This window comes from Nyctereutes procyonoides, unplaced genomic scaffold (genome assembly GCF_905146905.1).
Source record: "Nyctereutes procyonoides isolate TBG_1078 unplaced genomic scaffold, NYPRO_anot_genome, whole genome shotgun sequence".
Classification (NCBI taxonomy): domain Eukaryota; kingdom Metazoa; phylum Chordata; class Mammalia; order Carnivora; family Canidae; genus Nyctereutes; species Nyctereutes procyonoides.
Genome location: NW_026575030.1, coordinates 30,875,174 through 30,902,810, shown reverse-complemented (window position 1 = coordinate 30,902,810; position 27,637 = coordinate 30,875,174). Strand labels below are relative to the sequence as shown.

General features: G+C 38.1%; 1 protein-coding gene across 1 annotated transcript in view; it reads right to left on the bottom strand.

Annotated features, from left to right (window-relative positions):
* ZBTB20 (zinc finger and BTB domain containing 20) overlaps positions 1-27,637 on the bottom strand; it is a 232,364-nt gene that overhangs the window by 176,266 nt on the left and 28,461 nt on the right. The window contains 1 exon segment of the mRNA XM_055315851.1: positions 2,799-2,838. The gene's annotated coding sequence lies outside the window, so the exon portion shown is untranslated.

The window sequence follows — 27,637 nt, the reverse complement described above, 5'->3', positions numbered from 1 at the left end:
TAGACTTTTAGACCCAGCTTGCAGGTGGCACTCCTTTCTTGTTCCTCTTGCTACATCTTGTTTATACCTCCACTCCAGTGTCCATCACATGCTACAGCCTTTATTTACTCTTTATCACCCCCACCAGACTGTGAGGTTCTTAGCAACAGGGAGCATTTCTTATTTACCTTGGAGTTCCAGGAACCAAGCATAGTGACTAGCTTTCTATAAATGTTTGTTGACTGAAAACTGAATAAAGAGCTGTGCATGATAATTAATCAAAACTAAGCCAAGCAGTAGCATTAGCTTCTATAAGCTAAGCATGGAGCCTATTAGCAATCTAATGAAGGCAGAAGATCGCAGCAGTAAGGCTCTCTCTGACGGTTATCATGGGGTGAAAGGAAGAGTGAGGGATAGAGGGTGTGATGGAGGAATGTCTTGTTAGCAGAGAATGTCACCGAGGCAGTGAATTTTTAGCCTTTTCAGTACTGAAAGGTATTGTTCTGAGAATGAATCTGAGTCTGAATTGTGGAGAGGTCTAATTTATAATAACCTGGTTTCTCAAATAGGCTAAGTCTGTGCTACCTGCTACAAGGCAGCGTGGCAGGCTATGGAGGGCTCCTCTTTGTTTCTGCTGAAGAGTCATGGAATGGAAAACTCTTGAGGGGAACATCTGGAAGCTATTCCGTTCCCATTGAAATCTGTGTCAAATCCAGATTGGGACTTTGGACCAAATGCAGGGCCAGGGAGGGAGGGTGGAATTCGCACCTGTCTGGAGAAGGCCATGGAAGAGGCCCTGGGAGCTAGAGACACCGGGGGGGGGGGGGGGGGGGGGATAATGTTCTGATCTGTTCCCAAGGAGCTTTTCTTTTCCCTTTGATAGGTATCTGGGGCACCACCCCTGAAGCCATCAGCTGTGTCTGTGGGGCACTTGAGGACAGCAGGACTGTCACAGGCCCCGTCACCCTCGAAACAAAAGCAGCCTCAGGATTTGGAACAACCCAAGCAAGCATGAAGCCGGCCCGGGGAGGGGGGCTGGGACAAGGATCGTGGGTATAGGCATGGGCTGTCAGCCCATTACAGGTCATCCTCTCAGCCCTATCTCTGGTTAAAAACTAGGATCTCTCTAGAAGCTGCCTGATTGATGGTTGATGTAGCATAGAATCAGTTTCACATTTTCCTATGAGCCAGAAACAGCCTTTCAATTACGTTTTTATCTCAAAGGTCTCCCCCTCGATTTCTAATCTGTGACACAGGTCCCCAGTCCCCTGTACCGCTTGTGTCTGAGGCTTGCCCTACAGTGCTGACGTCATAATAGCTGAGCCGTGCGGGCAGGAGTGCACTGTGCTGACTCATCCCCGGTGATGTGAGGATTAATGCCTTGTCTAACACGGAGCTATTATGTGAACTGTTTTTACACAAAAGAACTGTAACAAAAATGATTTGCCAGTCAGAGGACTAGAAATATGCAGTGCTAGGTAACTGAAGTAGCGATGCAGAGACATAAAGTGGTAACCACAAGCATGCACGTTGACACCCTCCCAAGCATTGACAGACCCGCTCTATCAACACAGAGGATAAGGAATAACACGACTTGTCAGGGGCAGGGAGGATCCACCCCTGCTGTATAAATGCATTACACACAGTACCCGTCGTCTTTGGGGAGTTTAACCAATCTCCTTTCTCTGTCAAATGGCTGTCACTTTGGACTTTAGCCTTACTGTCCGTCCTTTGGGGGATTGTGCTCCCCGGAATATATTTGCAACTAGCTTCCAGGAATGTTCGTGGAAGCCACACACACATACAAGCGAGCCATGGGAACCCCCTTTCTGAGCAAATGATTACCACACAAGAAATACCTCCGAGTGAGAAGTCAGTGAAATAAGACAGATGTTGTGAATAAGGGACAGCACTCACCAGAGAGCTAGAAGCAGCTGGGAAGATGCTGATGATTATTTATCACATAAGGTGATTGCCCCTACCTGTAGCATGTCTCGGGCAGTGTCTCATGTAGTGAGTGACTAGGATTATTTGGGTTCATTGCTGCAGAATCTCTTACAAACAGCCCGAGGTAAAGCTTATCCTACCCATTCAGTACAGCCTGGTTTGGGCTTTAAAGAACAAATGTTCCCTCTTTTCATCTGAAATCAAGAAATCAAGTTTTTTCCTCTCTCTTTTTTTCTCCTCCCTTTTCAAATGACTTCCCATCTTTTCTCAAAAAGGATGGTACCTTCTACAAACCTCTTGGCACGTGTAATCCCAGATTTCTCTCTCTCTCTCTCTTTTTTCTATCCTGGACTCTTGATTACAGACACTATTTTAGCCCAAATGGATCAAGCTTTATAGTTCACGCTTGTACTTCTTAAGTAAAAGAGTATTGGAAATTTTGGCCATAAATGAAAGCTCTGACCGAGAAGTTGAAATTAACTATTGGACCTAGAGATGGGTGTATAACTGAAGAATACATAATTGCCCATTGATTGACAGTGGAGCAAAAGCCCAACTGTTGCTGATATCTGGCTGAAGAATGTAAGCTCTAGTTTAGAGAAGCAGTGACTTCTGCAAACAGCAGCTGCGGCTTAGTAAAAGGCAGTCTTTATATAAGTCCAATGCCTGAGGCCCTGGTCTTTTCAGCCCCCTCATGGATGGCAACTACTACCACCACCAACAGCATCAATTCCAAACCCAAATGAAGCTAACGCATAGCAAAAAAAAGTGCTGGAAACCACAACAAAGTCAACTAGAAAACATGCCAATAAAGATCCAAATTTCCCAAATATGACACTTTCTTGAAAAGTAAAGAAACCAATTTTACTTACATAAAGAGAAAGGGCAGGTCACAGACTGCTGGTCAAGGAACTGGAAAAACAAAAACAAAAACAAGGAATTAAAAATAAATCCAATGATACTACAAGGAAATCTAAGTAATAGACAACTGGTTGCTCCTAAGGATGAGTAGTAGGAGCGTGTTTTATTACATGTAGCCCAAGAGAAAAGATCCAGCTCCATAAAAATTTTCCAAAGGTGTGATGTTCTGCTATATGACCAACATAGTACTTCCCAGTACACAGAGAGACAACCTTTTTCTTTGTCGACTTCATTCTGATCTGTATGGTATGAGTATTTTCTAGAGTTATACTTTTCAATACAGTAGCCCCCATCTATACTTATCTATTTAAATTAGTTAAATTTTGGGGATCCCTGGGTGGTTCAGCAGTTTAGCACCTGCCTTTGGCCCAGGGCATGATCCTGGAGTCCCAGGATCGAGTCCCACATCGGGCTCCCTGCATGGAGTCTGCTTCTCCCTCTGCCTATTTCTCTACCTCTCTCTATGTCTCTCATGAATAAGTAAATAAAATCTTTAAAAAATAAATAAATTAGTTAAATTTTAATAAAAAAAAACCCAAAAATATTTAGTTCCTAGTCACATTAGCCACATTTCAAGTGCTCAGTAGCCACCTGTGGCTGGTGGTTGCCTTACAGGTAGAACATTTCTATCACTGCATAAATGTCTATTTGGGCAGCACTGACTAGAATAGGTAAAGGCTTTAGCGTATAGTACAGGGAAAACTTTAACGAATTTCAACAAAGATGGATAAAACTCTGATAAGCTTTGGCTCTTTGAAGGGTAAATTCAGTATGTTTAACATCCCAAAGATCCTATGGACACATTTAACACCTACATGCATCGTCGCCCCTCAGCTGAAGACTTGATGTGATGCAGCCTCATGTTGGCTTGACTGAGAACCATACACCACCTCCTCTGCCTCTTCTCTCCAGCCTAGGAGTGTCCCCTCTGACAAAATGATTTTAAATGAAAGCATCTGTCTCCCCAAATGCATCACTAATGATGAAAGCCTCAGGTTTGCAGGGAGTAGATCTTAATAGTTTCTCCTTCTCTATTTCAAATCAGATAATTCTCCTTTGTAATCTTCAACTTACAAGCCAAATGAGCTATAATGGGATTGGCCTGCTCACCGCTGTTTTGACAACTTCTCTTAGAGTAAAATAAAACTGAAGATCCATGAGAAATTAATAAACCAAACAGGGATACTAAAAAAACAAAGCAGGTCTCTCTACTCATACCCCACTCAAACATATCAAGGACTTAATATATGCTGATTGGATTCTTGCCTCTCAGACACCAAGATTTTAACCACTTCATAGAAGGCCTCCAGAAGTATGCAAAACAAATCATACTAAGATCAAGTAGAGGGATCTGATTATATAACTTAGCCTAGAATAAGGCTAAAGCAAACACAAAGAAACAAACAAACCAGTCAGAGAGATTTCACTTCTCAACAAGTTTTCTAGACTAGTGCACTATCACAGACTTTCCTCCAAAGGAAAAGTTTCCTCTTTATGGCTAATGTGAGACCCTGGCCATGCACATGTAAGTGTTAAGGATGGTATTCCTGTCCTTGAACAAGAAGAGTTAAGATGAAAATCTGCAGCCTGGATAATAATGCATGCTAACACAAGAGAGGCTGGGAGTCTCCACTGCTTTCAAATTATTTTACAAAATTGATGAGTTTAATGAAAACTTTAAACAAGATAATTAGATTATATATGATTCATTGGAAGTACACACAAACTTAAAATATATATAAAGATTGATTAGTCTTCAGAGACTTTAAAATTCTAGGTTTTGCTACATTCTAGTCCCTTTTATAAGCCAGATCCTAGACCGTTGCACCAGTCTATTTTTAAAATCTCCTTCCTTCCTCCCTCCTTTTCCCTTTTTTCCTTTTCTCCCAACTTTTTTGAGCTTGCTCTTTCCCCCCAACCTTTGGGAAAAGGGAGAAAAATATGATTCATGGTTATTTATGAAATATGCCCACTTATTTCTCTGTTGCATGTTATAAGCCCAATAGCTCTCAATAATACATTATTCTTTTTAAAAACTATACTTAGCATTTATATTCTTATATCTAAGCACATAACTTTCCTTTTCAAATTTCAAGAAGCATTTATTCATAAAAGTTAATCAGTCAAAATTAAACTTTTGATGTGATCAAAAGAGATCAATGTAAATTGTACCCAGATTGACTATTATATCCAAGGTCTGGAATGAAGAAGAAATATCTTTTCTGGATGTCAGTGACACACAGGCTGTCAATGACAGGAATCCAAGATGGAGAGAAAAATCACAGTGTATATGTCACAGTCTAAGACAAATTAAAGCCAAATTAAATTGAAGATGTTATTGGATATAATTGTTGTCTTTATATATTAATGAAAAACAGTAATACCTATTCCAAATTTAATATTAAGGCTAAAAATTTAATCTCAGAGTTCTTATACAATTTATAAATGTTCATAAACGTCAGAAGGCCCCTACTTCTTGATTGAATTACAATCTGCAATTTTGAGAATATGTATTAATCTACATAGGTTTATTCCTGTTCAGTTCAAATTGTTATTTTATTGATATGCACCCTTTCTGCCTAAGTAATATTTACCTTCTATGTCTGTAAATTGTTTTCATCTGAAATGCAAAGAATTATCCATGGTAGTTTTGCATATGATGAAAAACATTTTCATTAAGCATGCTAGACTACCTAGCAAAGAATATATAACTATAAAGTCCAAATGAATCAGGAGCCTAAAACATGGTGGGTGAGGTAAGAGTAGAGTGGGGTAAGGGGGTGGTTTATGGTGAAGTCTAATTGCATCCTGTGATTTCTCTGTAGAAATTATTGTATAGTGTCAATCTCTAAGGAACTAAATGTATTATTAATTAAATGTATTATTAATAAAGATTAGTCAACTCTGATTTCAGTTTATGTAATGTTCAAGGGCAATGGTTTCTAACATTTTGAGGTGATATGGATCCCTATGAAAATCCCTCCCCAAAGAAACTCCTTACCAACACCAAGTTTCAAGAAACTTCCAGACTCCAGAAAGGTTATCCATGAAGTCCAGTTAAAGTCACCCTTGGCCTAGGGGAGAGGTGAGAGAACACCTGTGAAATCCCACTGCTATCTCCTCTAGGGAGATGAGCAAGATGCTATAAGCTGAAGCCAGGAGAAAACAAAAGGTATAGAAAATAGAGCACTACATGGGTGTGTGTGTGTGGCTAGGGACACACAGACTACCAGACTCTGACTTACTTAGTTCTTTACAATTCCTTTTTAAACGAGTCCACAGAAGCTTAGGAACAGTGAGGTAAAGGAATAGTGAGCAGAGAAATGAGAACAGTTACTATTTACTCAGCACCTTCTGCAGTTGCAGGCATCCTGTTAAGTAAATGCTTCTTAAATTTGAATGTGGGCATGTCCAGGGACGTGGAGCAATGTAAGAGGAGCGCACCAAGTCATGGAATAAATAATAAAGACATGACTGTCTTTTTGGAGGGTCAGTTGTCCCTGTGGCTAAGTCATTTAAACTGATATTTGTACATATGTTTATTAATCTGATAACTTGGATATTAGAGAAGAGAAAACAGCCACTGTTCTTGTCCTTGTGGAACTTCTAGCTCAATGAAACAAATAACAACGTAGTGAGGAAGAGGAATGCAGAACGTGTCTTTTGTAGGATGAACCCTGAGAGCTCCCTGAAAAGTCTCATCTGTGGCAGACTGCTTCAGGCAATGGCTTGCACCCTGAGTGCTGGATCACTCTCTGTAACCAGAGGATCACCTCTGTGGAAGAGTTCGAAAAGCAGCATTAGCTGTAGATCATTTCATCCTGACTAGAAGAGTAAATACTGTTAACTTCCAATTTATTATAGAACAAGGGAGATTTGAGAAATTAGGAAACTTACCCCAAATCCCACAGCTGCTGGGATCTGAATAGGTTTGTACCATTCCAAAGTCTACATATTTTTCACCACTAAATTATACTACATCTAGGTATTTCCCATTTTATGTTTCCCCTTGAAATCTGGGCTCATTCAGGATTTTGTAGGCTAGTTTAAGCTTCTCCTTTGGAAGGAGACAGGTTTGGCTTGATTTGTATTCTAAATATTTCACAGTGGTAAGGGAAAGCTATTATTATACCCATTTTATGGTGCGGAAGCTGAGCCACTTGCCAGCTGAGGTATCTGGCTGGGTTAAAAACGGAATCGGGTTGTCAGTCTTTCATTCCTCTTGACTGACTGAAGCCTAGGCAGCAGTACTGTCCAAGGGCTTTTTTGTACACGGGATTCACACTGGTGGAGAAAGAGTGAGAGAAACTTTGCAAGGGGAAAATAATCGTGCAATATGAAAATGGAAAATAAGTAATCATAACTCACAAAAAATTGGTTACTTTTAGCACTGTGAATAGAAAAGAGAGAGCTTATTCATCACAAATGAATCAGAAAATTAGAATGTGTCACAGCATTGATGATAGAGCTGAGGAATTCAGATGAACTGAAGTTCAACACTTATCCTTCTATCTGAAGAGGGTAAATGGTGTGACAACAGGGCAGAAATGACCTCTTCCATGTGCCTTTAATCTTTCCAATCTTTTTTCTTCAACCTTCTCTCTAGAAGTCATGTGGGTTTATATCTTTGTTTTCTATGGGTAGAGATAACATTTTAACATCCTTTTAATGTTCTAGAAGTATTGTATTAATTAATTCTTATGTGGGAGTCATTCCAAATAGTAGGATGAAGATTTTTACCTTATTGATTTCCCTAATACCTTTCTGGCTTCTGTGTTTTCAAAGGCTGAGGCACTATTGGATTTTTAGATTCATATGTCTCTCAGAATAAGTGCCAGCTTCATAGGTTCCTGTCAATTGATATTCCATCTTCTCTATGGATACATGATTTCCTTTATCTGACAGATTCAAGAAATTTTATGCTAGATTTAATGACATTTCATGCTCCCTGAATTTGGAGGTTTTTTAATTCTCTATTTTCTATCTGGCAAAAGGTTTACAAGTTAAAGTCAGATGGAAGGGTTATTCGGATGTGTGTATAGAGCATGTGCAATCTCCCACTAGCTAGATTTTGGGGTCTCCTGAAGACAAGTCTCTTGAAATATTTTCATTCCTTTTGGTCCGTCTTATGAAGACTATAAATGCCACAATGGCCTTTCATATCTTAGGGCCTGCTTTTCAAGATCAGCCATTTTTTTGGATCCATCTTGAGAAGGATGATAAGGAAATCAAAATGATGCCTTGCTCTCCTTAATATGCTATGTTAAATCTGAAAAACATCTACCTTAAAAAACCTTAGATGATGAAATAATGATCAACAGAAAGAGATAATTCAAAAACTAAAGTTTAGCATTTAGGCCTAGGCCTGTTTCTAGGTCTGAGATATTGCTGAGATAGAACTTGACACCCCACCCCACCCCATATAAATCCTCCCTAGTTTTCCTGAGTCTTACAGGTATAGGACCTGAAAGATAAGAATGAAACAAATGCTGAAGAGCTGAGGGGGGTGGCAGGGCAGGGCAGGAGGTAATGTCAGGGACTGAACTTGTTTAATACATTCAGGATGATTTCTTACAGTTCCTCAAACAGATCTAACTCTGTTATAAAGACAGTCAAGAGCTCTCTATGACCTGAACCCAAACAACTTTTCCTTCTATATCTTGAACTCCTGAAGTTGTAGTTTCACGGGTTTAAGACAGATTGGTATACCAGGACCTTTTACTACAGTACACTGATATCCCTTAGGGAATGCTAAATAGGTCTGGCATTGTTATCACATGGTCGAATCAATTAGAAATACCTGGTCATAATGCTGCTCAGAGACCGCCATGAATGCCTTTTGGCACAAAAAGGTTGTGTCTATTACAAGGGAAACTCATCCTGAGACCCCTCAGTGTATAAACACAGAAAGTAACATGTTAGTGATACAGAGGGCTTTGGAATAAATACGGGCACAGCAGGAGAAAGAAACATCCAGATCAGTGTGAACAGAAGGCTGTCTTTACTCAAATGGTTCCCTCAATTTTTTTTAACTTAAAGGGAAAAATCATGACATAAAATTTATACCAAAAGATATAAATTAAGTAGGTACTTATACCTAATGATCTGTTAGATACTAAACCAAGAAGACAGCATGGGCACAGTATGTGTTTTAAAGACTTGGAAAGAACTTCCACAATATAGATTGAAAAAATGTTACTTTCGTCCTTGTCACCATCAACTATTTGCTTAAGAGAATCCAAGATCTTTCACAATCTGGCCCCAATCCACCCCTCTTGTTTTTTGTTTGTTTGTTTGTTTCTGGCTTTTTTCCCCCCACCGCTGCTTCCTTATATACTGTGACAGACTATTGGCTCCTCCCTGAACATGCCTAGGACATCTTTGTCTTTGAGCCTTTGCTAACAGTTCACACTTGAATCTCCCAAGCCTAGCATAGTGTCCTAAACACAGCATGACACTCCAACATTTGTTGAATAAATGCTGTCTGTCTATTTTAGGAGACAAAGATGATAGAAAAAAAGTTGTTAAATCAGTAAATAAATAGCACAAGAGAGAGGTCAAGGAAAAGTTAATTTTAGTGCGTTTTAGGAGTGGGGGCAAGATGAGCTTTAAGATTAGGAAAACTGATGCTCTTTATTCTTGGGTCTAGCCAATGCTATGAGTCAGTTACTTTTTTGGGAACAAGTTTCAACCTCAAGGTTAAATGAACACAAATGCTCTGTCCATCAGCATATAATGAAAAAGCTGTGGCTATTTCCACATCAGCATAGTGAAATTAAAATATGCAGTGTCTTTCTCAGAGGCATCATATATGACAGAAGTTTTTAAAATAGTCCCCTGTGCCACTCTCATACAGAAAGAGCTATAAAAACAAAAATAAATATTTTAAAAAAAAACAGTGGGATAATTTTGTTTTGGAAAGAAAAAGCTAAGGTATATCTTCATGGTTTTCTGACTATGAGAGTTGTTATAAAGAAGATAATGATCGACATTTTTGTCCTAGGGCATAATGATATTAAACTGTCCACTGAAGAATTTAAGTTAAGACTTAAAGATGAACATCCTAAATGCAAATGGTAAATAATCAAATAGATTGCTAAGAGCAGTTATGAAATTTCTATCAACATGGCTATTTAAAAATAGGAAAGATCTTCATCTATTTTGTTTTTTTTTTTTTATAAATTAATTTTTATTGGTGTTCAATTTACCAACATACAGAATAACACCCAGTGCTCATCCCGTCTCTTCATCTATTTTGGATGGAAAAAATGCAGCTCTGCCTCCAGTCAGGAGATGGATTCAATACCTTCTCTCATCGTGATTTGCTCTTTATGACTACAAAATCCTGAAACATGTTGATCCTAAAAACTATACAGAATCACAACACAGTTGAGCAAAATACATTCTACAGTTTGGAGAGGATTAGGCAATACAAAAATCTGTAAGTTACTAAATTCAAAATAGTATCTGTAATGCTTACGTCTCAATTTAATTTGCCAAGTGTATATGTCACAAATAGAACTGAGGAAAAATGTACTTGAACCTACTATAGTTTAAACATAATGATTAGCCAGAGTAAAACATTCTAACAATTAATTCTTTCATGTCTAAGAAATTTAGCTGAATATTTCATAAACCTGGTATGAATATGCATCAATCTCCAATTAAAAAAAAGTTAGAAAAGACCAGAAAATAATATAGGAACTCACTATTATTATTCCCAGGACTATCTTCAAAGACATCAGGAGAACCAGTGAACAAGTCCTTCTAAATGACCAAAATGGGCCCCATATGATTAAGAATGTAAATCTAATAACAGACTTAGAGAAAGCTCCCACAGGGGTGGCAAGTTACTGGCTTTCTTGTCTATTTACCTTGCGGCTTTGGAGCTCAGCAGAAGTGTCCATTACATACTGCACACAGGGTTAGATGAACTGTTCCAATGACCTTGTCTGAACCAACTTCATTTAAAGCAGTTTGCTACATTTCTTAAATAGAAGATGAGCCTATTCTATCTATGGCCCACATTTGGACTGGATCACTGAACTATTGCCCAACTCTTATAAGCAAAGCACTAACATGTACCAATCAACAGGCAGCCCATAGCAGAGGCATCAGGAAGGTCAAAATACACACACATAAGAAATTGGCAGTACATTATAGAAGAAAGCTATTTCTGAAGATGGACTTTGGCAATTAAAGCCTTTGAGTATTATTCAACCTTTGTTAGGAAAAAAAAATCAATCCCAATGTAACTTGTAATAATCTGGTGAAAAAAGATTGGGAGAAAGAAATATAGTTTTATTTTGCAACACATTATTGTCATAAGAACATGAATCAAAAACATAAACTATGCCAATTTCTTCATAGCTGACTTGTTGTGAGATACTGTCCTAGTCTTCACTAATGACTTCTTGAGGGTGGTTATGCTGTGATCAGGATTTGGAAGGACAGAAGTCTAAGACCTTTCAAAAGAAACATTTTTGTTATAGTTCAGTATCACTACAGAAAAAGGAGCATAAAGCTGACTTCGACAACCTAACTAGGATAATGGTTGCTGCATGTAGCCATTGCTTATACTGTTTCAAGTGACAGGAATGAACTAAACAGCAAAGGCATCAAGCTAACCATGAACTTGAATTTTGAAAAGTTCTGGTACAATGAGTAGTAATGTCAGTTGTTAGAACTCATAAAACTTACACCAGAATTTATGGATGCAGCAAAAGCAGTTCTCTGAGAAAAGTTCATAGTGATAAATGCCTACCTCAAGAAATAAGAAAAATCTCAAACAAACAAGAAAAATCTCAAATAAATGACCTAACTTTACACTTTAAGGAACTAGAAAAAGAACAAACAGAGTCCAGGCTAGCAAAAGAAAGGAAAAGGCAAAGAACAAAGCAGAAATAAATGAAATAGAGACAAAAAAAATCAATAAAACCAAGAGCCGGTTCTTCAAAAAGAGAAACAAAATTGACAATTTTTAACTAAACTCACCAAGAAAAAAAGAGAGAAGCCTCAAAGAAATAAAATCAGAAAGGAAAGAGGAGACATTAGAACTGATACCACATAAATACAAAAGATCTAGGTGACTACTATGAACAATTATATGCCAATAAGTTGCAAAACTTAGAAAAAAATGGATAGATTTCTGGAAGCATGCAACCTGAATCATGAAGAAATAGAAAATCCAAACAGACTAATTACTAGTAAAGAGATAAGTCAGTAATTTAAAAACTCCCCACAAATAAAAGTCCAGGACCAGATAGTAACAAAGAAAAATTAATACTGATTATTCTCAAACTCATAGAAAGAAAAGAGAGAACATTTCCAAACTCATTTTGAGGCCAACATTAACCTGATACCAAAACAAGACAAAGAAACCACAAGAAAAGAAAATTACAGGCCAATATCCCCAATGAATATAGATGCAAAATTCCTCCACAAAACATTAGCAAACCCAATTCAACAGTACATTAAAAGGTACATACACCACAATCAGGTAGGATTTATTTCAGGGATGCAAGGATATCTGCAAATCAACCAGTGTGATACATCACATTAACAAAATAAAGGATAAAAATGGTATGACCATCTCAATTGATGCAGCTGAAAGCTTTTCCTCTAGGATTGGGAACAACAAGGATGCCCACTTGTGCCATTTTTATTCAAAATAGTATTGGAAATCGTAGCCAGAGCAATCAGTCAAGAAAAAGAAATAAAAGGCAATGATACTGGAGAGGAAGAAGTAAAACTGTCACTATTTGCAGATGACATGATACTATATATAGAAAAGACCAAAGACTCCACCAGAAAACAAAACAAAACAAAATAAACAAAAAACCTGTTAGAATAATGAATTCAGTAAAGTTGCAGGATGCAAAATCAATACACAGAAATCAGGTGTGTTTCTATATACTAACAGCAAACTATCAGATGAAGTAAGGAAACAATTCCATTTATAGTTACATCAAAAAGAATAAAACACTCAGGAATAAATTTAACCAAGGAAGTGAAAGACCTGTACCCTGAAAACTATAAGATGTTGAGGAAAGAAATGAAAACACAAATAAATGGTAAGATATTCTGTGTTTGTGAGTTATAATAATTAATATTGTTAAAATGTTCACACTACCCAAAGCAATATATAGGTTCAATTCAATCTCATCAAAATTGCAATTGCATTTTTCACAGAAATAGAACAAAGAATTCTAAAATTTGTATGGAAATATGAAGACCCCGAATAACCAAAGAAATCTGGAGAAAGAAGGACAAAGCAGGAAGTTTTGTTCTTCATGCTCCCTGATTACAAACTCTATTACAAAGCTATAGTAATCAAAACAGTATGGTATTGGCATTAAAACAGACACATAAATTAACAGAACAGAAATAAACAGAGATCCCAGAAATAAACTCACTCATATATGGTCAATTAATTTATGACAAAGAGGCCAAGAATATGCAATGGGGGGAAGGACAGTAGCTTCAATAGATGATGTAGGGAAAACTGGATAGCCATACATAAAAGAATGAAACTAGACCACTACCTTATATAAAAAAACTAATTCAAAATTGATTAAAGACCTGAATATAGAAGAAACTCCTAGAAGAAAACATAGGTGGTAAGCTTCTTGACATTGGTCTTGGCAATGACTTTTTGAATTTGATACCAAAAGCAATAAAGACAACAGAAGCTAAAATAAACAAGTGGGGCTATGTCACACTAAAAATATCCTGCATAGTAAAGAAAGCCATCAACAAAATGAGAAGACAGCTTACTGAATGGGAGAAAATATTTGTATATATAATTATATATCTGATAAGGGATTAATATCTAAAAATATAAAGAACTAATACAATTTAATATCAAAAAATCTGATTAAAGAAGTGGGCAGGGGATTTGAATTGGCCTTTTCCCCCTTTTTAAAAAAAGATTTTATTTATTTGAGAGAGAGAGCAAGAGAGAGAGAGAGCACATGCATGTGTGTGAGCAGGGGGATGGGTGGAGGTGGAGGGAAAAGAATCTGAAGCAGACTTCACACTGATCACAGAGCTCAACTTGGGGCTCCGTCTCATGACTCTGAGACCATGACCTGAGCTAAGACTAAGAGTAAGACACTTAACTGACTGAGCCACTCAGGTGCCCCAAATAGACATTTTTCTAAAGAAGACATGCAGATGGCCAATATGTACAATGAAAAAATGCTCAATGTTACTAATCATCAAGAAAATGCAAATCAAAACCACAATGAAATTCACCTCACATCTGTTAGAGTGGTTATTTATCAAAATGATAAGAAATAAATAATGGCATGGATGTGGAAAAAAAGGGAACCATTGTGCACTGTTGGTGGGAATGTAAATAAGTGTAGTCATATGGAAAATAGCATGAAACTTCCTCAAAAAATTAAAAATAGGACTATTATATGACCTAGCAATTCTACTCTGGGTATTTATCCGAAGAAAATGAACATACTAATCAAAAATATATATGCATTCCCTTGTTCAATGCGGTATTTTTTTTTAAATTAACAGCCCGAATATGAAAACAACCTGAGTGTTCATCAGTGGATGAATGAACAAAGAGGATGCGGTATATACACATAATGGAATATTATTCAGTCATATCAAAATATGACATTTGTGTCAACATGGATGAAACTTAAGGGCATGATGCTAAGTGAAGAAAAAAGACAAATACCACACGATCTCATTTATATGTGGTATTCAAAAAACCAAAAAACCAAAACCAAAACAAAAGTGAAGCTCATAAGTACAGAGAACAGACTGGTGGTTGCCAGAGGTGGGAGGTAGGGGGGTAGACAAAATGGGAGCAAGTAGACAAAAGGTACCATCCTCCATTTATAAAATAAATAAGTGATGGGGATATAACAGCATGGCGACTATAGTTAATCATACTGTACTGAGTATTTGAAAGTTGTTAAGAGAGGAAATCATAAAAGTTCTCATACAATAAAAAAATTCTGTAACTATATATGGTGACAGGCGTTAACCAATCTTGTGGGGGCCATTTTGGAATATATATAAATATTGACTCACGATGTTGTATGCCTGAAACCAATATATTATTCTAATATAAGGTATGTCCAATATATGTCAACAACAACAAAAAAGAATTTAAAGGGCTTACTCATGGCTTGTCTCCCTCCAAGTCTTCTTATCCCCACAGCCATTTTTCCACATCCACACGCCCATTATACCAGGCAGTTGAAGAAAAAGGAACACGTGTGACTGGGACTGTCACTATGGGGACACGCTCAGTCAGCTCTCTGTCCTCCTCAAATCCAACTTGCTCTCATCATCTGAAAATTTGTGAGTTTAATTCAGTACCTTCTCTCAGTGGAATCTGCGTTTACTTAATGGCCTTTACAAGATCTAGGTTCAGGTTTTTCCACAGGCGATAGAGGAAGTATGGCAATTATGTTTGTATGTGGTGGTGGTGGCGGTGGCGGATTCTGCTTTGGACTTTTCAAATTTTGCATTTTCACTGCTTCCCCAACTCAAGAAGCAGATGTCGCTTATAGTTTAAATGCAAATAAAGATATATACATATATGTGCCTGCGCCACATATTTTTTTCTTTTTCCTCTCAAAAGTTATAACACCCATTTTGGGATTTTTCTGTCCATACACTCCATGAATTGTTTCTACTCATGTCAGAGTGACTGAGGCAGAAGCGGAAGAAAACATGAGTGTTTTGCGCTGACACTTGACTAGCATATTCTCCGGTAGTGATTTCCTCACATTCATCTCCACCGGTTCCGTCTCTTGGTTAGCATATGCTCTGGGAGTCTTTTTTTCACGAGATCTTCCTTCCCTAGAAATCCCTGCCTGTGACATTTCCCTGTAAATACCCGAATTCTCAGATTCACCTATTAACGATCGAGGCCTGGAGGAGGTTTCTTGCCTGCTCTTTCACCTCCGACTTCGAGAAGGGCCTAGACGGTAAACAGGCTGGCGGGGACCCCCCGGGCTCCCAGCAGGCAGGGAACCTGTGGCGGTCTGCACAACACAATTAGGAAAATAGAAAGGATTCACTCATACTTTCAGCAAGAGAGTATGTTGTTTCCAAGAGGAGACCCAGAAAAGAAGGCCCGATAAAGAAAGGGAGCGAGATGATAGGATTTTAAAAGGAGTCCAGCAGAGGTAAATTTCAAAAAGTGCAGATTGGCCAGGCCTCTCTCCACTGGCAGCTTCATTTTCAGGGCCTGACAGTGGTCTACGCCAGACCCTCGGAGGGAAGTCCGTTTGTCCCTGACCAGTGACGCCCAAAGGACTCGTCGTGCAGAAGGGTTCCTTTCTTGTCTCCAAAGGCAATCAGTTTGGGTCCCCAGAGTCTGAGGGTTCATAGCTTTCTTTTAATTTTACAAGTCGGCACATGCATGGTTCCTCCTGCATGATTTGGTCCTGAGGAAGTGACCCACCCACAACGCCACAGAGCTAATTAACCCCATACCGAGCGGTTTTTTTCCCCTCATTTCACACATCCACTCAATGCTTTAAATGACCCAGCAGTGGCATGATCAGATAATTTTTTTTTTCCCTTCTCAGTGAGGAAAGCACAGTGATGGGAGAGCTAGGATATATTTGCTCTAATTCAAAACAGCAGTGTAACTCGAAAATATTACCAAATGACATTTTATCAGAGGGTGCAGAAATGCTCAAAAATGCTTGAATTAAACCCTTTCATGTTATTCATTCGACTTGCTGAGGTCTCTATTTTAAATAACAAATAATACATAATAAATACTGAGGCAGAAAAGTTTGATCTAGATCCAGAATTTTTTTTAACATCTCATTTTACCAGGAAAGATAAAAAAGACCCAGCCTCCTTCCTTGTCTTTAACAGCTTCAAGAGAAGGGCCAATGAGATATGGAATGATATAACCCATCTTTTTTTTTTTTTTTCCACTTCAAGGAATAAGCTCAGGTTTTTCTAGATTTATTTTTGCCGAAGTGAATGCCTTGTAAACTGCGAGATGATCACTGTTTTCTAACTTTTCAAAAAGGAAAAAAAGTGAACATGATGATGGTGGGTGATTTAATGGAATCAGCTTGTCAATGTGATGAAACTGAAAATGTTTTTATAGAATACGTCCACATGCTAAAATAAAAATTTTTAACATAATGTATATAGCATAGAGTGGTTTTTGTCATGGCAAAAGAAAGGAGCGTCATTAATTTAGACAGTAAGTATAAGGTTCTGCTAGAAATCCTCATGGATAAATCACGGAAATACTTCTTGGTCAGATAAATGGAGCCAGACCAGTTCTAGTTCTCTTAGAAGCTATCGAAAGAGCCATCAGATTTTAAGTCTGTCATCTTTGCTACATGATAAGAAAAATTCTGGGCTATTTCCTTCAGTTATACTAGTCTATGGCTTCAGAATTTTAAAGATTTATACATAGATGGACAAGAAAATGACCTCCCCTGAATGTCCCATATTGGGCAAACTATCAGCTCTCTTTCATTCTCAAAAGCACGTGTGCCAAATTGGCTCATTCTGGTATGAATTGGTCATAGAGCGTGCACGTCTTGTGTGAACTTTCAACCTTTCTTTCCTCTGCAAAGTGATTCATGCATACACTAGTAAATGCCCGAGAATTCCATAATTCTTAGCACAGCAGTCAGTACAAGGGGAAACCTATCTAATATTTAAAATTCTTCTTTCAAGTGTCTTAAATACTATGCTTTGGAACCAAAGACCTTATGAAAATTCTAAAACATATTCACTATTGTCCTAGCTTTTCATGGGTATGGCTGCCAACTGGGAGTGTTAGTTGGGTATAACTGATTCAATAGGCAAAGAAGAGAGTCCAATGAGGTAGCTTTTTTTTTTTCAATTTACAGTGGTCAGAAATTTTATATTTGAGATAGACCCTAAATCAAGCTCTTACATGTGTGCCTCCAGCCTTCGGCTGAAACTGCTGCATCTGGTAATCCTACAGTTGGGTTATGATTTCAAAGACTTGCCCATCAGATTTTTTTCAGCTTCACTGATGCTTGGGATTCTGAAGCCCTTACCATGACCTATGAAGCCCAATCTCTCACTACTTCTCTGAACTCACGTAAAATTGGTCCAACTACCAATAGGATGTGATTACCTAGGTGGATGAACAAGAACAGGAATGTGAATGGGCTTAAAATGAATAGATCAACAAAAATTAGTCACTTTATACCCTTGTTAAAATTCAACTATCTCACTGGAGAACCTAACAAAGTGTCTGAACTTTCCTTGAGAACTGGTTAGATAAAGGAAACTTTGCAAAGAACTGCCCAGGTGGAGGCATATGTTAATTCATTAATTTAACAGATGTTTTTTCAGAGCCTATTATTAATCACTCTGCTAATTGGATTCCAAACCTGCTCTCAAGGACCTTTCACTCTAATGTATGCTTTAGAAAGTTATGCCTCCATTGTCACTGACAGGCCCACTTAGGTAAGTTAGCATAAACTTAAAAACCTCTCCTCTTGTTCCTCATTCATTCTTTCCATTTGCCCTGTGACACCCACTAAGCCCTCGTGAATGACCTCTTTATAGTTGATATTATCAAATCTGCCAATTCCTACTTAGGTAAGATACCCTTTCCCTACCACCAATTACGTTTTCTTTCTCAAACAGCCAAGAAAATATTATAAAAGTCTGCCCAGAACCATTTAAGTGTTAGAAATGGGTCCTAACAAACTTATTTGAAACATCGTTTTTTTTTTCTTTTTTGGAACAATTAATGGAGCTTCATCAGCCCCTAGGAAGCATATCTTGATTTATAGGCAAATTACGAGTCAAGGTGCCAGACACAGCACTCACTACTCTCCAGGATAGGACATTTTAGCACCCGAAAGAGGATCCTAGTCTTATTCAACTAATCTCAATCTCAGAGAGGATTTAATGGAGCACATGTCTTTGGTCTCTATGCTCCTTAAAAGGAAGTATCCCTCCATTATATTTTAGTCTTTTCTAAACTTAGCAATCTTAGGACAGTGTCAGTGAACATGATATACAGAACACTAACTCCTCCTCAATTTACTTAACTTTTTCTTCCTCATGTGCCTTTTAAACAAAAATGGAAGAATTTAATATATGTACAGAGCAGCAAATGTTCTCTCCCCATTTCTTTTCAGATACTTTCTATTATAAACAGTGGTGATGGAATTATAAATACCATTGTTTTACCTCCATGTTAATACTCTTATTATCTTGCATAAACAGAAGTGAATAAATACATACATGACACCAATCAATCCCTTCTTTAAAAATGCAGTTTTCATCTTTCTAAATGGTAGAGGAAGAATTAATGAATTCAACTTGTGGTTTACCTGTTTATATTTTGAATGTTAATAAAGTAAAACCAAATTATTGTTAGAGTTCTTTTCAGATTTACACCAGCCATTAACACTCTCCATGCCAGCAAAGGATAGGGGGAGGGAGGAACTAATGGCAGTGGGTCCCAGTCCCCAGAGTCTATGGGTAAGGAGGTTGAGGGGCTGGAGAGGATGTTAAGGTGCTAGGGCAGGAGATTCTGACCTGTTGGGTAGGTAGGAAATATTTGCTGGCAGTGAAAAAGGTTATTTTTGTAGAACAACTGGCTAGGAGGAGGTCATTTGGGGCCTTAGGTGAGAGAAATATCAAAAACCAAACATAAAAGCACCATCAGGGGACTAGGGAAAAGGGAAATCACTACTCGTTCCATCTCCTCATTTTGGTTTTCCTTCTTCCCTAGTGTGCTTTCTCTTTCCATCACTACATACTCTCTCCCCTGCATTCTTCAGGTTCCCTCCTTTGCTTCTCCGTAACAGAAGCATGTGGGGACAATTTTAGGGGACAGTGAAACCAAAAAAGACATTAGAGAAGACTTGTGACAATATACTTTACATCACATATACAAGAAAATACAACCTACATTTGATTGACCAAGAACTAGAAACTGGGACTTTTGAGATTTAAAAAATTCATGGTATGTCTGGTCATATTAATCTCTAGACCAGCTGGTTTTTAGCAGTGCTAGAAAGAGCTTTAATAGAGTCATGAGTAGGGGGAAAAATGGAATCTTGTAAGGATTTATATTTGCGAGCAAAAAAGGAACTTCTTTAGAGTTGTCTATTGAAATTGACCCCAAATTATGTTTTGAACTTATACATGGACAATATCAAGAGAAGGAGTCTAAAAATTCTCACAGGGTTTAGGAAAGTACTAAATCCTGTATATTATGTCCATCACAGTCATTTAAGCAAGTAGAGGATAAGTAGAGCATGGTATCTCACAGTGAATAACATGGTTGGCTACTTCGCCAGTCTGACATATGGAGACTGGGCCCACAGGAACAGAGCTCTCCTTATGAATACCATGGAGAGACACTCAGGTTCATCTGAATGCACAGGGCCAGAGGGGTTAGCTGTACAGGGTCATCTGGGAGGTCCCTAAAAGTATTCTCTAACCAAGCACCAACTTTGTAGCTCTGTCTTCTTGGAAAATAATTCCAAGACAAAGCTTATGAGAATACTTTATTTGGTCACTGGGTGGGGGGAGGTTGCTGAGACAAACCACCACATTCAACGCCTAAAGGCAGGAGGAAACAAGGAAAGAGACACAGAAAGGGAGAGTGAGTGCCAAAGAAGTCAGTGCCAGCTCTGGAAACTCACTAACAGAATAAATAGAGAATCTTAGAATGAGAGAAATAAATAAGCATGCTTTGAGGGAAACATCAGTATGCTTTTGGAATACGAGGCAAAAAGTAAAAATACTTGGCTCTTGTCAATTACCACCATTGCCCCATTTATTCTACTTTTATATACACAAGTAACACTCTTTCCCTAAGGATCTGCAAACTGCAACAACGGTGGTAATGATGACAAAGTCCTTAAGTCACACGAAGTTAAGTTGTTGGCAGAGCTGGGAATGAAATCCTAACCTGCAGGCTTTTTCTGGGCCTAGTCTGTGTCCTCCAAAGTGTTCAGGCTGCTTTCTGTGATTTCTTTCGGACCCAAAGACACGTGTGGTAGGGGCAGTCGTCCTTATTGGTATATACATGCCTCCAGAAAGCAAGTACTCTACCTTGTTACCAAAGGCTTTTCAACTTTCACTTTTTCCTTCATTTTTCTTCCAGACTACTAATCTCCAGTTTCTTCTCTACCATCCAGGATTCCAAAGCTGTTAACTTTAAAAGACATACCAGCTTCATTAATTCCCTCTCCTCTGGTTCTCAAGTGAACCTAGCTAGTTTTTGAGCCCACATGAACCCACTCGTGTGTTGTCCTCAGCTCCCAGGCTGCAGAACAATGCTGGTCTTCCAAACTGTATAGTTTGGGGCCTCTCCAGAGTCCTGGTTTCCAGCTGGTGTTTCAGAAGTGCTTTATAGTTCTTTTATTGTTCCCAGTCTTTTTCCTTTTTGACTCCCCATCTTCCATTTATCACTCTAATTAACTCCTTCTATCTTCTTACTCTTCATTCTCAACTGACCTTGTCTCTTTTCTCACAGAGAAACAGAGGTCATCAAATAGCATCTCCTCCCTCCACCTCTGTCAAGAATCTACCTATCACATCTCAGAGACCTTTCTCTCTAGTACTGATGACCTGTTCCAGGATCTTATTTATATCAATTACTCTTTTCTTCTGTCTTTTCCTTTTTTTTTTTTTTTACTGCCTGTCAACATGCTTCAGCTGCCCTCATTTAAGACAAATAATAGCAACCATAACAAATTAACAAATAACAAACCATCTTCTGTGGACCTGATCTTTCCCTCCTTTGTACCACCTTCAAGCTTCCTAAAACCCAAATTTATTCCTCAATGCATTAAAATCTGGTTTCCTAGCTGTTTCTAATTAAACTGCCAAGGTCACTAAAAACCTCTGAATTGCTAGTTCCCAAGGTCCATTCTTCAACCTCATCATTTTATTCCTTTCTTTTTAAAGTCAGGTCCCTTGATGAATAATTTAATATGATTCACCTTTTTTATACCCTTCTATAGTTCAATAAGTTCTGAATTCTGTGCTGGTTCCTTGATGTCTGTAAAATAAAGACCAAATGCCTTTGATTCATATACAATTTCCTTCAGAATCTTTAGCAGCCTTCCTCACAAAACCCATTGTTGGTCACACATTATTCGACACAACGTGCTATGTACATTCATGCCTCTTGGACTTTCTTCATGTTCCCTTTCTATATTATAAACATACAAGTTTTTGTGTAATATAGTAAATGCTATTAATATAGCATATAGACTCATGAAACTAGATGTTATTTTGAGAAGTTTGTTTCCAAAATAGAAATTAACCATCAAAATAGTATTACCTGAAGATTTGTTATTTTAGTGTTACTGAGCTGAACTGTCTCCTCTTCAAATTCATATGTTGAAGTTCTAATCCTAGTACCACAGAACATGCCTATATTTGGGAATAGGGTCATTGCAGATGTGACTAATAAAGTTAAGATCAAGTAACATTGGAGTGGGGTGGGCTCCTAATCTAGTGTGATTAGGGTCCTTCTAAAAGGGGAAGTTTGGACTTGGACATGAACACATGGTGAACACCATGCAAAGATGAAGGCAGAGAGATCAGGGTGATGCTTCCATAAGCCAAAAAACACCAAAGATTGCCACAAGAAATTAGGAGAGAAGCATGGGGCAGATTCATCTTAGAGCCCTCAGAAGGGACACTCTGTGGACACTTTGATCTTGGGTGTCTAGCATCTAGAACTGTAAGACATAAATTTATCTTAAGTCTCCAGTTTATGGCACATTGTTATGGCAGCCCTAGTAAATGGATACACTTAGTGAATGAACACTCTGAGTATATGTGAATACTCATTATCTCATTCACTTACCAAATACTGTGTGCCTACTATGTGCTAGACACTGTTCTAGGATATTAGGATGCAAGGCATCAAAATACATTTGTTGAATGAATGAATGAATGAGAACTTGATCGTGTTCCTGCATTTTTGATGCAGTAATAAGCAATTAATCTATCAATCAACATAGGATTGGTTTAACAGATGCTTATACTTATTCATTCAACAAATATTTACTGAATACTTACTATGTGTCAAATATCATTCTGGGCGCAGAGAATAAAGTATGGATAGAACAAGTTCTCCACCTTCATGGAGCTTAAAATCTAGTGGGAGAAACAGACATCAACCAAGAAAACTTATAAGAAATCACATAATTTCTCTCTGTGTCCCATACTGACAATTATACACACTTATCCTATAAACCCTGTAATTCTTGAACAATGCTCAGGGCATCAGTAATACTTTAAAATATTCCTAAATACCATGCCCTGTTCTTTCCCTTACATTCCTGCAATCTCTAAATAAGCCTGAAATATCCCTAAGATTAATGAACTTAAGCTGTTCTCTAGACTTTCTGATTTAAGCATGATTTTAGGAATTTACATGTTACGTTATGGCCTACAAAATAATGATCAAGACAATTAAGTCTGATAGTGGGGTAGGGTAATCCACAGGCAGTGCATGGGTTAAAGTGTGTGGACAGCACACCTCAAAAACTGGGTTTCTCAGTCAGTTAACACATATTTCTTAAGCACTTGCTGTGTGCCAGCCCTTGCGCTGAAGATAATAGAACTCTGGGGAGAACAGGCATGATGCTGAGCCACACTGAGCTTATAATCTGCAAGGAAACACCTGAACAACTAATTTCACAGTCCATTTCTTAATTTCGCTTATGCTAAGGATATATGAAGAATGTTAGAAGAACACCTGGGATGGGTAGGGGACTTTGCCACGAGGGTTTTGTGACAAGGCTTTCTTGAGGAAGTGATGCCTGAACACTGCTTTGGGGCTACGGTAAGGGTATTTGTTTGATCAGGGATCACAAAGTCTTATGTTTCTTCTTCCTCATCTCCTTTCATCCACGTGCACACATTTCAAACACTTAAAAGCATTCTTCAAATATACTAAGAACACCAAAACTAAACACAAGAGAAGGACTCTCCAAAGGAAAGAGGCCAAAAATAGAATGGAAAAAAAAAACCCTAATCTCACCATTTGTTTTGAAAACACCCCAAATGATTAAAACATATTATAAACTAAAACATATGAACTAATCACTTGCCAAGTTTCATTTTTAAATCAGTGCCGTTTTTGAGGTTCATAAACTGAGAAAGAGTCTTCAAATATGAACTTGGTTTTTCTTTTCTTGGCCCTCAGCTGGTTTGAAGTATCTGCTGTTAGGCTGTGTTGAGGGAAAGGGTTCCAGCTGGTTAGGAACATTTGGTACACATTCACCAGAATGTAAGCTCCTGGAGACCAGGGCTTTCTTTGTTCATTATTTCATCCCTGAAACACAGAAGAGTGCCTGGAAGGTAGTCGAGAATCATCAAATATGTGCTGAAGTATCCACTGAATGAATATTCTGGGCCTTTAAAGGAATTCTCCAACTTTCTTTTCTCACCTAAGTCAGATCTTGCTTTAGGCAGGTGGTTCTTACCCTGGGAGGTTTTTGCCCCCCACAGGAGACATCTGGCAGTGTCTAGAGACATTGTGGGTTGTCAAGACTGAAGAAGTTGCCGCTGGCATCTAGTAGGTAGAGGTCAGAGATGATGCTATAAAACTTACAATGTATAGGACCATCTTACAAAACAAGGATTTATCTGACCCCCAAATGTCAACAGGGCCAAGGTTACAAAATGCTGCTGTAGGCCCTTTGTTTCTATTGGGTGAGCTTGGGAGTACAATCTTCCATATATTTGAGAGGAAGTTGAGTGCTAGAGGAAGCAACCAAAAGAGCTTTCTTGCTTCATTCTCCTTCCTTCTTCCCAACAGAACTGCCTCCACCCTACGTAAGGCACACTGGGAGATAGTCATTTTGCCTTTTGCCCCCCATCGGGTCAATAGCAGTTGCTGGGGAAACCACCTGAAAAAGTCTGTCCCTATAACAGTAGTGAATAATTTTATAGTTTATTGGTAATTTTCCCTGAGTCTACCGAAGATTATATCCTAACTTCAGTAAAATTAGCTTGTTTACAGATTAGTCATGTATCTCTAAGAATAAGAAATGTCGCCCTCTCCTAATTCAACCAGTTTATCCATGTCCGGTCAGAAGCTATGCATCAGTCTAGCTTTACTCATGATCAATTAGCTCAACTTCACAAATTCCAACAAAACCCAATAATGTGCCTGTAGAAAGACTGGGTTTAGTATTTCCTCTGCTCCCTTCCTTGCCCTGCATATTAAAATATTACTATCTGATTCCAGTTTCAATGGGGAAACTTCCATGGTGCCAAAGGAGTGCATGTGCCGATTTCCCCACTCTGATGGTTGCTCCAGTAATCTTGGTATTGTGGCATGTGTCCCAGTTACCATAGAGACTGCATACACTAACAGTGTAGCATTAAGATTGGTGGGGAAGACACATTTCACAGAAGCTTTTTTGGAGGGATAAAGATAAGACACAAGAAAGAAAGTGAGACTGCCAATAAAGAGGCACAGCAAAGAGAAGTCCCTGACAATCATAGATTCTAGAAATTCAGGACAACAGAGATGACAACTACTACTATAGAACCAACATACAGTTTCCATTCAAAGGCTGCCTCTATCGGGAAAATTCCAAGTATGAGGCGAGAGAACACATACAAAATATTTTAAAATTAAAAGGTAAATAAATGAACCTACCGAAGTATAGAGGTGACAAAAGTGGTATGGCCAGAAAACTTATTTAAATAATTCAAGTCAAGAAAAAAATAAGTAATCTAAGCTCAATAAAATTGGAAGTTATATTTCTGTAGGATGGCTGACGTACAGAGAGGCTGGCCCTCAGGGAGTAACTTAAGTTCTGAGTGCCTCTGGTTCCTTTACTGCAAATGGAAAGAAAAAAAATAAAGATGACCTCCCTCTCATTTGTTCACAGAGATCTCCTTAAATATCCCAATGGTTTGTGTTATGACACATGAATATGACCCATGCCAGTCAAAGAAAATCTGACAAAAACTCTTAGAGACAGGGTAAATTAGGGGACATTGTTCATGATGTAAATAGGCTTATTCTATAGTTTCTTAAAATAATGAGAGCTTAGAGTTCACTAATGGTGGGACCTTACGTATGAGCTTTCTCTCTGCATTCAATTTTGAGGTATTTTGTTGTTACAGAGATCACACAAATATCAATGTAAAGGGTTCAAGTGTTTAGAGATGTTTTTAAATAAATAGAAGGCTGGGGATAGGATGTGGGCTGGTGTAGGGGATGTATGAGAATGCATATAAGAGGAAATTAGTCTAGGAAAATGTCAGATAAGTGATTAGAAGTTCCTTGATGTCCAGGTCACATCTGGCAATGTTTTATCACACATACTTCACACTGCTATGTCCACGGCCCACTGGATACCTATGATTCCCAGTTTTAATGATCATCAATATGTTAATACCTCTCAAATCAGGAGTTTGAGCCATTAGTTCTCTCCTGACTAGCTCTCTACATCAAAAGACCTACTGGACAATTCCAATCGGATATCTCAACATGGCCAAAGTTGAATCATCCTCTTCTTCAAAGTTTCTCTTCTTATGCTCCTTATGTGAGCAAATAGCATTACCAATCACCCATCTGCCCAAGCCCCATACCTGAGAACCATCTGTTGCTTTTTCATCACCCCTCAAATAATCACCAGATTTGTAATTCTAATGTAATTTCTTTTAATAACTGAGGGAGGCTTTTGTGCACATAGAGTGATATTTACAGTTAATTGGGTTTAAAACTATTATGTGTGTGTGTATACCTCTCTGTACATGTGTACATTACTCTCTTGGTCTAGTAATTTCAGTATAAAATAAGAAGAAAAAAAAAACTTTCAGGAAGGATGAGGTCACTGGGAAGAAAATTTGGAACTTCAAACTATTTCAACTGTCAGTCAGGCAATTGGAAGAATGAGAGTTAGGGCCTGATCTGGGAATATCTTCTGGAATGATTCTAACAAGGTCACCAGTGGATACACTGAATGTCTTCACAGTAACTCTAACAATGAGGGATTCTCCGTCTATGTCCTACAAAGGGACTTTCGCAACTCACGTCTTCTAAGTTCAAGTTGTTTCACACTTACCCACTTCTTTTACAATCACTTTCCACTTTATAGCCTGATAAAGATAGGCAGTATTTTGTTTTCCCCATCAACCAGGTTTCTTCATTCTAGTGACCTTTTACTTATGGATGTTTCTCACTTTTCTAGGTCTCTTGTTCCCATTGTACCACATTAACTCAGGCCTCTGTTATCTGTCACTTGTGATATTGTAACAGTCTAGTAGAGAACACTCTACTATGTTCTCTTATATTACGGAGCCTTTGCACAACTCACTACCTGTGTCTAGAATGCTCATATTCCCTGATAAACATTTACCAAATGAAAAAAAATAATAAGTACTTTAGATGTTGCTGCTTTGGGTGCTGAACAGAAATAGTGGCTTATCTAATATTCTGGATAAACCTGAAAAAAGTGCACTTACTTTCAAAATTAATTTTGAAGAATCTAAAAATTTTGCCATGGAGAATCAAGGGGCCCATGCCACGATATTAAGTTTTGCATTTAATAAAAACACCTGCAAAGTCAGGGAAAGAAGCACTCATTCTTTTTTCATTCTTCCAGCAAATATTTACTGAACACCTTTATACACCAGGTACTGTTCTAGACACTGGGGATTTCTTAAAGTGTAAAACAGACGAAAACCTCAAAAACCATACAACAAAACCCAGCAATCATTGGGCTTACATTCCATGGCAGGGGGAAGTAAATAAGCGAATAAAACATATATCTAAAGGGAGTAAATGCTG